At 34.5% G+C, this 4,686-nt stretch overlaps 1 non-coding gene across 1 annotated transcript; it reads left to right on the forward strand.

The window, feature by feature from the left end:
- Positions 1–4,393: 4,393 nt before the first annotated feature.
- On the forward strand, positions 4,394–4,466 carry TRNAA-AGC (transfer RNA alanine (anticodon AGC)). The gene has a single exon. It is a non-coding gene; the product is annotated as a tRNA-Ala (tRNA).
- Positions 4,467–4,686: the final 220 nt, after the last annotated feature.

Here is a 4,686-nt window from a genome sequence, read left to right on the forward strand (position 1 = left end):
CGATTTAATATCTTTAAGCAACTATAAAATGTTAATATAGTAGTATATACTATATATTTTAATCAACTAATCAAGTACATTTATAATTTATAATTCCATTCGGTATATAATATGCTGATTATTATAATAATAAATAATATATTATAAGGAATATAAAAAAGAAAGCAAATGAAAAGTAAAGTAAAAGAAAATCAAAAGAGAGCAAATACAAAGTACCTGGGGAAAGAGTTAAAAACAAGGAGTCAGCCGTTCAGCTAGGGACACAAAGCACTATACAATTAGGGGATGAGGGGTCCATGGAAGCTTCAATCTTTCACTCTTTCTTGTCAAGTTTAGTCACACAGTACAAAACTTTTACTTTTTATATTGTAAACAAACTACAGCAATAGTGGGAGGGAAGAGGAAAGATTTGAAAAGAAAAAAAGAAGAAGAAGAAGGCAAACGCCAAGTCGCCAACAGAGACAAAGGGGGAGAGAGAGAGAGAGTCACTTGTGTGAGGCAAAATGTTTCTGCAATTGTGTGAGGGGACTTGGTGGTGCAGCACATCAACAAAGCTTTTGACTTTTCAATTTTTTTACTGTTGTGGTACAAGTAAGCCCTAGATGTGTTGGGATGAAAATTAGAATTTTTTTTCCCTTTTATTTATCGAGGTAATTGTTAAAATACCTATGTATTCATTTTAAAGATGCTAAATGTTTAATTATTGTAATTTGTTAACATATATGTTTATGGATTGTATTTTATTTAAATGAAAATTATGTTTTTTTAAAGACTTTCTTAAATATGTATATTATCAAGTATGGGGGGCCAAAATGATAAGGTTATTTAAAAATTTTCAAGTGGCTCCGCCACTGAATACTCGATTTATCATGGATAAATGATAATTGGGTTGAGTTTGGATATTACCCAAAATTATTAGGTAGGGTATGAATATTACCCGAACCCAACCCATAATAAAAATAAAAAATAAAAAAAACCCCCCTAAATCAAGCATTTCAAGAATTTTAGCAACTTCACAACTTCATCTCTCTCCACAGAGCTCTCCTTCACCCAAAAACATTTCACTATTTTTTTATATTATCAAGGATTTTAGAATTTTGAATGCGGTTGGCATGTGAATTGTGATTGTAGAATTTTGATTCTTGCATAGTTTCCTCTACTCATTACTTAGTCTCAGTAGATCGATGTAACTGTGTTAATTCAGTTAGGTATTTTTCATCATATTGTTATGCATGATGAATCGGCTTCTAGTTTTATGGAACAGAGAATCTGGGTTTATGGGTAATGGATGCAACTTTGAAAGCATTTTTTTTTAAATCATTTTTAAAAAATGTGGTGTTGAATCTACTACTGTTCAGATTTTTCATTATTCTAAATTATTCTATTTTGAATAAATACTTGCTTTTATCTGAATAAACGAGAACATATTATCCTTTTTTATATATAAAAAATAAAATGATAGCTTGTGGACTATGGAAAACTTGGAATAAAGTGCAAATCAAAGTGACAAAACATTTGTATCATACATGGCTTGAATACTCAAATGGCATTCTTTTGTGCATAAAGGGGGAGGGGGAAGGGGGAGAGACAAAACCGAGAATTTTGTCCTAGAATGAAGAGTGGTGCAGCAAGCACACTCTAAGCAAAAGTAGTGGCAGGCAACCAACGGGTTAGTGGGTAATCCTAGAGAGATGCCCACAGGAAACCAAAAACAGTTGGTGGAGCCTTAGGGACTAAAGGGAGAAATCCCATGGAATTAAGCAATATAAAAGGAAGGGAGGTAGCCATGAATAGAGGGAACCTATGGAGAGGAGAGTAAGAAGAAAACTAAGAATCAGAGAACAAAATAAAAGAAAGTGAAGTGGTAAAAAGAAAAAGGGAAGAGGGAAAATACGGCAGCAATAGAGGCATGCATCAATAGACCATCTTTTCTCTCCCTCTTGACATTCTCATCCTCTGAAACTCTGTAAATTGGAATCCAAAACCATTTAGGCCCTTTCTCCAACACAAGTAACTTCAATGGTAGAAATCTGTAACGAGGTTTCTCATGTTGGCGTTTGGTTCCCTTATTGGACCCGTTCCTGCTAAATGACTCAGCTCAGGAGTGGGAGAGCAAGCTAATGATATCGCACTTAGTATCGTAGTCATTCCCTTACTATGGCATATTTTAGCTTATTTGATATTCCCGCTGTTATTCATTCTGCAACAGTATTTTCAAATTATTAATTATTCTGCTGTAACATCCTTACTCTATGTGCTGTATCAGTAGTTCTGTTATATTATTTTTTATTTGATTCATGGTTATAGTTGTCCTGTGGTAGTTTCTTTTATTATACTTTATTATAAAAGTCACTCTGCTATTGTATCTTCCGTTGTGTTCGTTGTATCAATTATTTTGCTATGACTACATTTGCCGCGTCCAACCTGCCGTACCATTTCCGTGTTGTCTAAGTATTGGGCATGCTTAGCTTGCACACAAGTTGTCCTACAGGGTAACCCCATGAGGCCAGTCCCAACTCCCTTACCCATTAACTCATAGGCCGTAGCAGACAGGCTTTGGCCCGTTAACGTGAAAAGGCCCCCACAAGTATTAACAAACTATGAACAAACAAAAATACAAAAAAATAATTGTTTCTTAATATATTACAACACATTTATTGTTACTCAAATTAATTACGGTTGCTAGGTAAAAAAGAATACAAGAAAATAAAAAATCCAAAGTCAATTGTTGCTAAGATTAATATTGTTGTTAAGAATTATTATTACTAAATTAATTATTTATGTCTAAAAAAGCTCTCTGTCTCTTTAATATAAAGATGTATAAAACCTTCATACACACTACAAGAGTTACCGGCTTTTGTAGTGGGTAAGTTGTGTGATATTATGCTTTTGTCCCTATTCCCTCTGTGTGTGTGTTGTCTGTTTGTGATCCTTCTCAAAAAAAAAAAAAAAAAAAAAAAAGAAAAGATGCTAAACTAAAGACAAACACTCATCTAACTATATCAAATATTCAACAAGTTAACAGCCATTAAATAAGGCAATGAAATTTGAATGCTAAACTAAGGAGCGGACGCTATAGATTGAAACTCTCTCTTAAAAAAAAAAAAAAAAAACTATTCTAGTCTCTAGTCTAGTTACTTTATTTACTCTCTAAAGTGACCTAACCAACTATAAATGAAGGCTTTTTTAAACAAATAAAAGAGGGGGGGGGGGGGGGGGAGGTGGGAGAATGATTTTAACTAAATGAATTGGATGAGTTTGGTAAATTTTTTGTAAATGTTTGAGCTTACATATGCTAATTGTTTAATTTATGTTGTTAGGTTGTTGGGGTTAAAGGGGCATGACCCACTTGGGCCCCCCTAATTCCATCCCTACATAACTCTCAACTCTCCTAATTATTACAAATTCTACTATATATTTTTATTAAAAAAAAATAGAAATTCATTTAGGGAAAATTATTCTTTATCACCCTAAATTATATCATAAATTACACTTTGCACTCTAAAATTTTAGATTGCACAGTTAGCACCCTAAAATATAATCTATGTTCCACTTGCACCCCGCCGTCAATTGGACTTTTAACTTGGACGAAAAAGCATCACACCACGTGAAAATGTACAATTATCCATTTTCTTAATCCCTTAAAAATAAAGGAGATATTACACATTATCACTCTAAACTATAATTTCAATTATATTTCACACCCTAAACTTTGGTTTTTTGTCCAAATTAATGACGGTGTGCAAAGTGTAACACAAGTTATAGCTTATGATATTAACTGTACATTTTAAAAGTATATGATGCAAACTGTAATTTGAAGAATAATTTAGGGTAATATAATTTGAGGTATAGTTGAGGCAAGTATCACTAACATCCATCACAATATTCCTCCTTAAACAAACATCAAACATTTTTCGAAGTAAAGATAGAACAAGAAACATTAAACATGTCGGGAAACTAATACATGTGTTGAGCAACAACCACTGGAACCCATGCAAAAGATTTCAGATTTTCATCTTACCTCTTCAAAAATTTGATGCTAAAAGCCAAACTCGTGGGTCTTAGTACGGTCAAAGAGGGGAATTACTTGGCTTTTGTGGTTTATTCTTTCTAAAGGTTGTTCTTACTGAGACTAATCGTTGACAGCTACGTTGTAGAGGCCGGAGCGATGGATGGAGTTGGTGGCCGAGGGGGAAGAAGTGGAGTGGTTTGGGATTTGAGATGATGAAAAGGAAAAGAAACGTGTTATAGAAAGCGAACGAGCTGAATGCTGTGGTACCAGTGCGGAGAGTTGAGGAGCAGAGAAGTAGAGAGTCGACAGAAGGAAGGGCGAGCGAGACTTCCAGTATTATTATATCAAATATTTTACAAGCATGAATTTAAACAGTTAAAAGGGGATGTAGCTCAGATGGTAGAGCGCTCGCTTAGCATGCGAGAGGTACGGGGATCGATACCCCGCATCTCCATCTCATGCTTTTTTTTCATTTCTGCGATTGATCCGAATATAAACCAAATATTTTTTTTTTCCCTTTGAGGGAGCCATCTTCCAATGGGGCTACCTTCATCAAGAACTGCAAAGGCCAACGGCTCTTTGAAACATACTCATCAACCAAATCCCGCACCCTCGACCCCAGATACTGAACATACATTTGATTGGACCACGAGAATCAAAGCTGAGAATGAAGC

The sequence above is a fragment of the Quercus robur genome, chromosome 2 (genome assembly GCF_932294415.1).
Source record: "Quercus robur chromosome 2, dhQueRobu3.1, whole genome shotgun sequence".
Taxonomy (NCBI): Eukaryota; Viridiplantae; Streptophyta; class Magnoliopsida; order Fagales; family Fagaceae; genus Quercus; species Quercus robur.